We start from the raw sequence: 12,814 nt of genomic DNA on the forward strand, positions 1-12,814 counted from the left end.
TGTAATCCCAGCTGCTCAGGAGACTGAGGCAGGAGAATTGCTTGAACCTAAGAGGTGGAGGTTGCAGTTAGCCGAGATTGTAGATCATGCCATTGCACTCCACTCGGGCAACAAGAGCAAAAAAAACTCCATCTCATAAACAAACAAACTGAAAGATATTGGTTCTGCATGTCCTGCAACAGTAATTCTCAGCCGAGATGCTTTTGCCTCTGGGGATATTTGGGGCGGCCTTTAGACACTTCAGTTGTCACACCTGGGCGGGGTGGGTACTGCAGACATCTAGAAGATAGAGGTCAGCAATGCAACTAAATATCCCAAGTGCACAAAACAGCTTCCAACAGAAGAACCATCCAGTCCAAAATTACAGGGGTAACCTGTAATTCACAAAGTGAATCTACAAGGTCAAGTCATTTCCCCATCACGTAGTCTAGTTTGGTCTGACTGGCTTAATCACATATGAGAAAAACCCTTCCTTAGGAGACACATTATTTAGGCCTAAGAAATTCCATAATGCAAAACTAAAGATGCGTGTCCAACAGAGAAGATGGAAGCCTCATCACTAATCAGAATGCACAAACAATTTAGTACTGCAGTGAACAAAACAAAGAGGAAGGGGAAAATAAAGTTTTTTCATTCTGAATTTGCTGAGGGAGAAGGAAAAGGTTCTCAGATACTGTCAGGGGACTGTGACAACCACCACTGAAAATTTACTTTAGTCAAACACCAAGTCTGTGACACAAGGCCATATGCCTAAGTGGGCTTTTCCCATAACATGGTACAGCCAAAATTACTGGGCGAATATTCCCAATAGAATTTAAATTAAATGGGCATCCATTGGTCAGCATCACAATGAAGCTAAAAGTAAAATTTGCCTATTCCACTGGCATAATTTTTGGCAGCAATGCAACCTGGATTCTAAGAATAATTTCACCAGAGAAATTATTCTAAGCCTCTGGTCTAGAGGCTTAGAATTGACTTATTTTCTAAATTACAAGCCTTCTGATATAAAAACCTTACATGCCCCATTATTACTTTGTGTGCTTTAAAAGAGCCTGGTTTTAAAAACTTAACACTGAACTAATACATATGCTGAAGTCCTGTAGAAATTTCACCTGTTCTAGGCTGCAACTGTGAGAAGAATGCCAATTCCACCCAGGTGCCTCCAACCAGCTTAATGAGACTGAACCAGTGAGAAACAAGGGAAAACTCCAAAACCTTTGATATTTAATTCACAAGAGCAAAAGAATGCAACTTCGAATAGATTTATACTTTCACCTTACAAGGGGGTTAATATCTGAACTTTAAATTCTGGGCTAAAGTGAGAGATTCAACACATGCATCTTTATTACCTTCCTGGAACCCAGATGTAACTACAGCAAAAAAAAAAATTTTTTTTTTGAGACAGAATTTTGCTTTTGTTATCCAGGCTGCAGTGCCATGGAGCAACTGCACTTCCCTGGTTCAAGCAATTCGCCTGCCTCAGCCTCCCTAGCTGGGATTGCAGGCGCCACCATCATGCCCTGCTATTTTTTTGTATATTTAGTAGAGACGAGGTTTCACCATACTGGCCAGGCTGGTCTGGAACACCTAACCTCAGGTGATTCACCCTCCTCAGCCTCCCAAAGTGCTGGCATTACAGGCGTGAGCCAACACGCCTGGCCGGGATTTTTTAAGTAAACTTCTTTTGGAATAATTTTAGATATACAGGAAATTTGCAAAGATGGTACAGAGTTCCTGCATACCCTTCGCTCAGCTTCCTCTACTGTTAATATCTTACATAACCATCACACATTTATCAAAACGAAGAAGTTAATATTGGTACAGTATGGCAAAAAATAAAAAACCTGTAACTGTTTTTTGGATTTTACAAATTATTCTACAAGCGTACTTTTTCTGTCCTAGGATTCAATGCTGTACACCACATTATATCTAGCTGTCATGTCTCATTAGTATCTTAGTTTGTTTTGCTCTAACAAAATACCTGAGACTGAGTAATTCATTTTAAAAACTGAGATTTCTTTCTTACCATTGTGGAGGCTGGGAAGTCCAAGATCAAGGTGCCAGCAGGTTCATCTGTCTAGAGAGAGCTGCTTGCTCTGCTTTCAAGATGGCACCTTATCGCTGCATGCACCAAAGGGTAGAAACGCCAAGTCCTCACGTGGCGAGACAAACAAGCTGAAAGCTGTAGGAAGGCTCTTTTATAAGGGCCTTAACTCCATTCACCAGGGAGGAGCCCCCATGGCCCAGTCACCTCTTAAGGGGCCCACCTCTTAATCCTATCACATCGGCAACACCTGAATTTTGGAGGGAACAAATTCAAACCATGGTAGTGTCCTCAACTCTGAGACACTCTCTCAACAGCAAAAGGATTTTTAAAAGGGAGAAACACAGAAGAACACAGCAAAGAGGGAGGAAGAGGAGTAACAAAAATGTGAAATCTGAATCATAAATCAGTAAAGGGAAAGATAAACAAACTGAAGTATGCTACAGATTTTTCAAACAGCTCTGTTCCTCAAATTGATAAGGGGAAGAGAGTGGGAAGACAAACTATTGGGAAAAAGATTATTCGAGAAATTACTTGAGAACCTTCAACCCTGCTCTGCTTCTCAGTGCTAGGAAACTGGCCCTCACCCAACCTAGATTAGGTCTAGAGGTTGAAACTCTAAACTGTGGTCTGCAGTCTTGAGAACATCAGGTGCAGGTACTTTGAACCATTAAAGAGGAAATCCTGGTTAAGGTTTTGGCTGCAAGGAAGAGCCCTTAGCAAGTTAATGACTCTCATCTGGTTAATCTTCACTTGAAACAATCTATGAGTTTTTGTTGTGACAATGTGACTCAAACCACAAATGATACTATTGTGATTATCTATTTGGCTCCTTGCTAAAAGATTTATGAAATGTGATTTATTCCTTACTTTCAAATGAGAAATATCTTTAATGTAAGTGTAAACTTTGATTTTCAACAAACAGATTTAGGGTTCTTACCTGGTCATATTATTTCCTTCACCTGGAATCAGTCCACCATTGTCTTGACGCCTAGCAATATTCTATACTTCTCTGCAGTCACCCTCAAGACCCACCCCTTTATGGCATTTATTATTTTTCAAACATATTTATGTGATTGTCTGACTTCTAGCACCCACCCATCTGTACATTGTGTATGTATTCATGTGTCTCTTAATCTTCTTCTGTCTAGGTTTACTTCCTAATTATCTCATATGTACTATTCTTCATTCCTCTGCCGAAGAGTAAACTGCATTAACCCAGCATGAAACATGCTACATGTTTCACATATCTTGCTTTTCATACTATGCTTAGCAAAACTCTAAGCTCACAATATATCCGTGTTTTACAAAATATGGTTAAAATTCCCTGCCTCATATTTACCAAGGGTTTCTAAAGAGCACATTATTAAGTTCTGGTGACAGATAGTGGTGATGATTGCGTAACAATGCAAAAGTACTTCATTCAACTGGTTAAAAAGCTTAAAATGGTAACCTTCAGGTTAATCATATTTTACCACAATAAACAATTTCAAAGCACATTATTATTTTATTTTTTTCTTTTTACCAGGAAAGCATGCACTTTACTGAATGCCATTGTAGAAAAGTGTGTGAGGATGAAGCGCTGATCAGGACTCACCTCAGGGGCTGGGTGAGGAATGGAAGTGGAGTACTTGGGAAACAGGTCACAGGCAGAGCCCCTGGCCTGGATGATTCCTCTTGATCTATCGACAGACTTGCAAGATCAATACTGGGATGATAAGCAAAATGGTCATGATCATGATGATGACCAAAATCAGGGCCCAGGTGTTCAGGCACTTGGTGGTGGAGGCATAGGCCTGGGCCCTGGTCAGGTCGCCAACCATCTTCCTGTCCCTAGACTTCACAGAGTAGGCAAATGCTATGAAGCCCAGGCAGCAGTTCATGAAGAGGGTGTTGAACACGGACAAGATGACATGGTCAGGCACGGAGGTCTCACTGCGGATGTGGATCACGGTGGATGTTGGGGGAGCCGAGTTATGGGGCGCCCCCAGCACAGCCACCTCACGCTCCTCCTTCAGCATCTCATAGTTGGGGGGATGGTCGGTGTTGGTGGGAGTGAAGAAGGTTTGGTTCATGGTGTCCAGGGAAGACCAGCTGTGGTGGGGTTGCTGGGATGCTTCTCAGTGGGTCCTCCCTTTCCGCACTAGTTTCCATTTCTCAGCCACTTCCTTTTCCTGGCATTCGTTCTTAAAGCACATTATTAAACCCAATGAATTGATGAATAAAGACCTGCAGGAACAGTGCCTGGGAAACTACATTTCCATAGTTCTCCAAGTTTTTTCTCATGCAATCTGGTCTGAAAAACCATCACATTAGATAGCCAGTAAATACCTCTGGTTTGCTTGGTTGATTGATTGATTGACTGATTGGAGACAGGGTATCTCTCTGGCACCCAGGCTGGACTGCAGCAGTGCAATTATGACTCATTTCAGCCTCAACTTCCCAGGTTCAAGCAATTCTTCTACCTCAGCCTCCTGAGTATCTTGGACTACAGGTGTGCACTATCATGTCAGGCTAGTGTTTTGTTTTTGGTTTTGTTTTGCTTTGTTTTTGTAGATACAAGTTCTCTCTATGTCGCCCAGGCTTGTCTCTAACTCCTGGTCTCAAGTGATCCTCCTGCTTTGGCCGTCCAAAGTACTAGGATTACAAGTGTGAGCCACCATGCCTGGCCTTGTGTGATTAATTACTGAGAACTTTCATCTACATTTTGATTATACACAGTGCTCAGGAAGCTAAGTACAGCCCCCCTTCAAAAGTCTTTACTGTCTAGAAATATTAATTATCTACAAGCTCCCATTTTAAAAGCCTTTTATGAAAAGAGCTTCCTATACATATTCTCTACTTCATAAAGAGTGTATAAGGAATTATGAAAAATATGAAAGCCTATAAAAGTGCACATAAATTATCAGCAACATGACCACAGACACCCAGTATGCCCCTGCATGATTTTGACCAAGTTCATCAACCTTCAAACATTCAAGGGAAATGTTCTTGGTAGGAACAAAGACATTCTAAAGCTCTCTCATCACTCAAACTGCTATCATGAGTGCCACATGAGCAGTGGTTTGTTGAATTGAATGATCACAAGCAGAGGTTTGCTGAATTTAATGATTCAAGGTTTTCTGAATATGCTTGATGGAGATTGACTACTATATTAAACCCAGCATCTATTTTAAATGATTGAAAACCCTGAAATGGTGCTGAGACCATCTTATTCTCCATCAAGCATATAGTCAGGCAGGATTTTATATGTTTAACCTCCCACTAGACTTAACTACCTCTAACTGCTGGGGAGATCTATTTATCTGTAGATGTGTGGCTGCAAGAAATAGTCTCAGACTACATCTGAGGGTGGCTAGTAGCCCAGAGCTCCAAATAGAAAGTTTTCAAAGGTAACCTGGGAAAATATTTGGAATGTCTGAGGCAATGTGTCACTGAAGGCAAAGCTGTAGGCAGAGTGGAAAACATTGCTCTGGAAAGCAAAATGACAGCCATGTAACTGGACAGTTATTTGACATGCATGGTAAAGTCAACGTAGGAGCCAAAGCTAAATCACGGAGATGTGAATTGAAGAACTAAGTGAACAGAGCTAACATCTATAAACACAAGGAAGTAAGCAGAAGACGAAGCCTTGGGTCACAAAAGGAATAAGCTTGTTTAGAAACAGAAAATACAATGGTGTTTGCCAGAGGCTGAGGGGAGGAAGCTGGGAGGAAAAGGAAAGTTTTTATTCAGTAAGTGTAGAGTTTCAGTTGTGCAAGATGAAAAAGTTCTAGAGATCTTTTGCATAGCAATGTAACTATCATTAACACTGCTATATCATATACTTAAAAATGGTTACCATTGGCCGGGCACAGTGGCTCATGCCTGTAATCCCAGCACTTTGGGAGGCCGAGGTGGGTGGATCACCTGAGGTCAGGGGTTCAAGACCAGCTTGACCAACATAGAGAAACTCCATCTCTACTAAAAAAAAAAAAAATAGCTGAATGTGGTGGTGCATGTCTTTAATCCCAGCTACTCAGGAGTCTGAGACAAGAGAATTGCTTGAATCCAAAAGGTGGAGGTTGTGGTGAGCTGAGATCACGTCATTGCACTCCAGCCTGGGCAACAAGAGTGAAATACTGTCTCAAAAAAAAAATGGTGACCATGGTCATGGTCAATTTTGTGTTTTTACCATAATAACAATAAAGACTAAAAATAATGGGCTTGTATAGATTGACTTAGGGACAGTGGCCTATGGTGGACAACATCTTACAGCTCTTCTTCATACTCATATTAAACAGATTGATCTTTCTTCATATTATAACTTGAACTAATAGATAATTTACATCACTGTTACCTGACAAAGGTAAACACTCAGAAAAATATATTTATTTTTATCATCCCCAACTATATTGAGCTTCCACAGAAATGTGACCACACATTTAGTGCTGTCAAGTATGTAGTATTTGATAGATAATAGTCCTTCCTGGAAAACACTTAAAGATCATAATTTTAAAAGTCATTTTTTACCATTTGTCTGGCTAAATTATAACTCATCCTGAGCGAGTGGTTTTAAGTTGGCCTCTAATAAACTCTCTCAACCACCTCATTCCCACTTGAAACAGATGTCTGAGTTGAAAAATATTCATGACTGTGTTTCAAAAATGCACCAAAAATATTAATATTCGAGATAAAAATATAGTAATAACCCATGCTTCTGTGCTATTCATAATCTACTGTTTGCTAAATTTAAACCCTTTGCTTTAAAAACCTTAACATGTCAATGAAGTGTTTTTAAAATAAAAATAATATTAGAAGATATAACTTACTGGCTACTTACTAAGCCTCACAACAATCCAAGTTAAGATTTATCCTGTTTCACAGGAGGAAACTGAGGCTCAGAAGGATTAAGTGACTTAATCAAGTCACACAGCCTGAAGGCCATAGATCCTAACTTGAAAGCTAGACCTGCCCAACTTCAAAGCCTGTCCTCTTTTCATTTCTCAGCCCTGCTTAAAAAGAAGTCAAAACCCTTGGAATCATGCATAATGGATTAGAACCAGTAAACTGGAAAAAATTTCTAACATTCTTTGGTTACATCTATAAAACATCTAGGCACTTAGATGTTGAAAATTGAAAAGTTTTAAACAATTAACTGTGCCAGAAATTGTACCCAGAACAGTTCTACAATTGATTAGTTTACTATCCATCTAGGTCTATCCTTACTAAACTTAATAGTAAATAGAAAATTGAGAACCACTAAGTCATTCTCAAACATGTTGACCGCATTAACCTTCTCATTAAACAGTGTTCACCAAACACTTTTGCTCATACACCACTTTTGGTTTTTTAAAAAAGCCTCTATTTGCTAGTTATCTATTGTTACATAGCAAACTACTGCAAAATTCAGTGCTTTCAAAAAATCATCATATTATTAGAGCTCACAATTTTGTTAGCCCTGCTCAGTTGGATGACTTTTCTACTCCTTAGATAAGGTCTTTCAGTGGTATTCACTTACCAACTCAGCCAGACTGGTCAGAGGGGGTTCAATACCACTCAGTCACCTTCCTGATTCCTTGTAGGAGACAGCTGGAATGTGGGGTTCATCTGGGCCCTTCTGACTGTCCATGAGATCTGAGGGCCTTTCCACATGGTCTCCCCAGCGGGGTCATCACACTTCCATCATGTGACTCAAGACTTGATGAGTGAGAGTTGTCTAAAAGCTGAAGTGGAAGCTGAATCACTGCAACCTCTGCCTCCTGGGTTCAAGCAATTTTCCTGCCTCACCCTCCTCAGTAGTTGAGATCACAGGTGGCCGCCACCATGCCCAGCTAATTTTTGTATTTTTTGTAGAGAGGTGGCTTTGCCATGTTGGCCAAGCTGGTCTTGAGCTCTTGGCTTCAAGCGATCCGCTCACCTCAGCTTCCCGAAGTGATAGGCGAGAGCCCCAGTGCCCAGCCAAAAATAAGGACTTGTCATAGACACTGACATACCATCACTTTCACTATAATCTATTGGCCAATGTAGTCACAGAGCTGGCACAGATTCAAAGGGAGGCAATACAAATCCCCACCACTCAGTGAGAGGAGTTTTAAAAACCTTGAAACCAACTTTAATCTGCCATACCATATTATAAATATATACGTGTACTACTGAACATTGCATGAACCATTGCAAAACACACACAAAGTAGAAAATGGTTAGGGAAGAAACAAACACATAAGTAAATACGCTAACGTTTTCTTCCCATGGCATTTGAATCATTTTGTACATCTCCTAAGGTGAACACACTTCCACTATGGAGTCTACTGCTCTACCTTCTTGCATCTCTATTCATTAATTCAGCAGATATATAAAGAGAGCACTTTACATGCAAAAGACATATTACACACTGCTCAACGAATGAATAAACATGAACTTCTCTCTTCAGGAATTTACAACCCAGTGGAAGAAAAGAACAGTAAATAATTACAACTTGCATAAAAAGTATTGCTAACTAGACCTGGGGAAGTCAAGAAAACAGACAGAAACCAATCTTTCTGGACACTACCTTGTGTGTTATTGTTTTCATGAGTGGGTCATAGTTCTGCTGACCTCAAAAGACTGCAGACTCCCTGAAGACAAGACAATAAGTACATTCTTTTTGTTGTCCTATACTAAATGCTCAGTTAATATTTGAATTGATGGAATTAATTGATTAGATCTTTTTACACCCAGGATGAAAAATGGTGCCCCCTAACCACGACCAAATTGTTGGCTAAAAGAGTGAGTAGGCTGGGTGCAGTGGCTCACGCCTGTAATCCCAGCACTTTGAGAGGCTAAGGCAGGCAGATCACAAGGTCAGGAGTTTGAGACCAGCCTGGCCAATATGGTGAAACCCCATCTCTACTAAAAATACAAAAATTAGCTGGGCATGGTGGCACATGCCTGTAGTCCCAACTACTTGGGAGGCTGAGGTAGAAGAATCACCTGAACCTGGAAGGAAGAGGTTGCAGTGAGCTGATATTATGGCACTGCACTCCAGCCTGGGTGACAGAGCAAGACTACATTTCAAAAAAGAAAAAAAAAGTTGGGTACATGAATAACAGAACAGAAGTAATCAGCCAAACTTATCAACTCTCATAGAAATAAATATGGAATTATATCTGACAGCATTTAAGAGATTACAATAAGCTTTTACATATATTCATTCATTAAGTAACCAAGATATTAAGAACAAATTTTTGGCCGGGTATGGTGGCTCACACCTTTCATTTTGGGAGGCTGAAGTGAGCAGATCACTTGAAGCAAGAGCTCAAGACCAGCTTGGTCAATATGGGGAAACCACCTCTCTAGAAAAAACACAAAAATTAGCTGCGCATGGTGGCAGGTGCCTGTAATCTCAGCTACTCAGGAGGGTGAGGCAGGAAAATTGCTTGAACCCAGGAGGTGGAGGTTGCAGTGAGCAGAGATCGTACCACCGCACTCCAGCCCGGGTGACAGAGCTGAAACAAAAAAAAGAAAAAAAGTTTTTTTCAATGAGAAAAACAGGATTTTCTATGTTCTTCTTAGTAGTACATCACAGAACATTCATCATCATATCATTTAATTCCCTTATTCACCTGGATGCTTCTGAGAAGCACATATACTACCAAAACCTCTTAGAGAACCATAGAAGGCGGGGGGGAATAAACCATTTTCTTCCTGTGTGTGAACACAGTTAGGCCCACCTGTCATAAGTAACCATCTTTACTTTCTGAATCTGCTGAGAACTAACCCTGACAACATAGAGTTTAACTGCAGCATGCAGGCCAACAAGTAAAATATTATCGGTATCATCAGCCAATAGTTCCTGAGCACTTACAGCATTCAACATACAGTGTAGTGATAGACCCTGTGAGACTCTTGATAGAATTAGGTGGCAGAAGGGATTATTAAGGATGGTCCCTGGAGACCTTTTAGAACAAGTTCAGTAAAACATCTGTCTAAAGTGATTTAGGTGGAGCTGGACCTGGAAGCACAAGGGAAATGAGTGATGTCTCAGGTCACCATCATTCTGTCTTTCTATGACATTTGTAAAAAATAAGATAGAACTGTTAGCTTTTAGAGCTAGAGAGGTTTGACCTATTCCAACCCTCTCATTTTATGCTAAGGAGACTGAGGCCCAAACGAGTGAACTGACTTGCCCTAAGATACCTGGCTCAAAGTTACCAGGTCTCCTGGTTCCTGTTAGTTCCACATTCTTGGCATCAATTCCCCAAAGTCAACGTGAGTATGTGACTTTGAAGTCATGCTAAGAGACTCAGATGTGATGATTCTGTGATCCAGTCTCCTAATACTTTACCTTTGCAAAGTAAAATGCTTATGAAAGAAAACTAACCCTATTTTCAAATGAAGAAATTAAAGCTTAATTGATGAGTTTAACTGATGTTAGTCAATGACAACAAGACTTGAAATACATAAGTCCTGATTCTGGGACCTGTGGTTAATATCATAGTCACAGCTACAATACAAAGTACCCATGTTTAAGGAACAGTAGCAGGGGCGAGGCTGAGTGTTCCAACACTTCGGGCAGCCCCAGCTATTAGTACCTGGGGAGCTCAGAATGGAAAAGCAAGATGCATAAGGAATGCTCTGATTTCAATATTTCAGTCCATGCATCTGCTCCTCCTTCAATTCCTTGTTCCCTCTTTCATGACACCTAGATTTTTTTTGGCATTTACAACAATAAACTTAATATCACCTCCCTTCTTTTTAAAAATCCTATCCTCAAGCAAAATCTGTCGGACAAAAATATCATCTATTTACAAGGATCCAAGTTCCTACTTGTGCTAAGTTCTCCCACTATCACTGGGAATGAGTCATGAGGTCATATCATCTTCTCTTCTCCCAGCAAAACCTGGCATCAACTGTAGGTGATTTTCAGAGTCTCCCCAGCTTTGGAACACTGACACCATTTTGTCAATCAAGCAACATTTATTATGTTGTAGCTCTATCTAGATATCATAGGCCTTTGATTTTATCCTTTCTTCCTTGATACTGGCCATTGCTCTAGCAAAATTCCAACTATTGATTCATGCTCCATAGGCTCATCCTCATACTAACCTATGGTTCAAGCCTCCCACTGCCATCTTCCCTTCCTACACTTTCACTGTATCCTTTAGAAGCTCCGTTCCATTATCAATGATTTTTTATGCCCTCAATCTCTGTGAAAATCATTTACTCCACTTTTTGTCACAATCAAATTATAACATTTTCTCCAGGATCTCCACCTCTTCCCCATTTTCAAGTAACTTGGGGCCTCTATGCATCATTTTGAAGACCTCTGAAGTGAAGTTGACTCTCTCTTCTGTGACCACATGGCAAAATCAGCATTCTCCTAGTTGCTTACCCCCAATTTAAAGCCATTACCCATCCACTTTCTGAAAAACCCTCTCATCATTTGATGTACATGTCACTACAGATTTGTCTCATCTCTAATGTCTTGTCACCACCAGCACCCTGTCCAACTGATTGGTTAGTTCCTGGAGCTTTCATCATCCATCTGTTTTTCCACCCTAATCCTCTCCACTAACATGGGGGACATTAGATATGTATATAGGTGAGTTTCGGAGACCTCATACTTTCTTGAACTTCTCTACTCCAATGAGTTTATCTCCACTCTTCCTCAGCTGTGCACACCCCTATGACCACAGCTTGAAACTTGCCAGCACCAGGATTGCTCTATTGCATTAACCTTAAACTCTAGCTATTCACTATGATACTTACCTCTAATCCAATCCATTCTCTCATTTGCCCTCTTCTCCTGCACTTACACTCTGAAGTCATCATAAGCTCCATTCCCTTAACTATTCCCCATTCTCAAGTAACTTGGAACCTCTATGCATCATTTTCCCCTTTACAAGGCAAGACCTTGTACAATTCACACATCTACTCTCCAAGCAACGTGTTCACTCACTCCCTTGTCTTATTGTCTTTCCACTGTACTCTTCTGACAGAATCTGGACATGGATTGATCCAGTCATCAATCTCCTTGGCTCCCTCAAGTGAGTTGGAGGCTAAAGTTGGGTTGATATCAGGCTGGGACTCGAGGATGTCTGAATCCTCCTTTACTGCTGACCCCTTCCTTCACCCCTGCACAGAAAGAGCCACAGCAAAATAGGAGTCAAAAGTATCTTTCGTTAATAAGCAAATACTTGGTGACTTCCACTAAAGAGCTCCTTGTTAAAAGCTTACAGAAGAAGATTTGAGCATGAAAGCGAAGAAGGGAAGTTAATGCTGGGGTTACCCTCTCCCTCAGGTAACTGCCCTCCACCAGGCTTCTTGGTCAACACACTAACTTGCTAGAAGATAACAGAGAGAATCGTTTTTGCAGGATGCTTTAGTAGGCTGTATCTTGCCTATGTGGATTGCGTGCTGCAAATACAACTGGAATCTATAGATTTACAGGATGCTGCTGGCTATAGAACAGAAGTTAGTCAAGCAATCTTTCTACATGAGTGACAAATCAAGCATAAAAACTAGGGAGCTGTAAACAAAAGTGGCTTCATCTGTGCTGACATGCACTGCTAAAATAGTGCTCACCTTTTCTTCCAGCACTAGAAACGTCCCTGTACAGGGAAAGTACTGCATATATCGGGTTCAGCGTCGCTCTGAAAGAAAATAACTTTAAATTTTAACTAGCAAAGCTTGTTGTTGGTAAGATATCTCATTAACAGGAGTTTGTTTTGATAATCCACCCCTTTGTACTATTGCAAAAGTCTTAGTGAGACCTCCTGTCTTCTCCCTGAATCTAAGATGACAAAATCC

General features: G+C 40.7%; 1 pseudogene; it reads right to left on the reverse strand.

Annotated features, from left to right (window-relative positions):
• Positions 1 to 3,545: 3,545 nt before the first annotated feature.
• On the reverse strand, positions 3,546 to 4,651 carry LOC144579104 (interferon-induced transmembrane protein 3 pseudogene; annotated as a pseudogene).
• Between the last annotated feature and the right edge of the window lie 8,163 nt (positions 4,652 to 12,814).

Source organism: Callithrix jacchus, chromosome 13 (assembly GCF_049354715.1).
Source record: "Callithrix jacchus isolate 240 chromosome 13, calJac240_pri, whole genome shotgun sequence".
Taxonomy (NCBI): domain Eukaryota; kingdom Metazoa; phylum Chordata; class Mammalia; order Primates; family Cebidae; genus Callithrix; species Callithrix jacchus.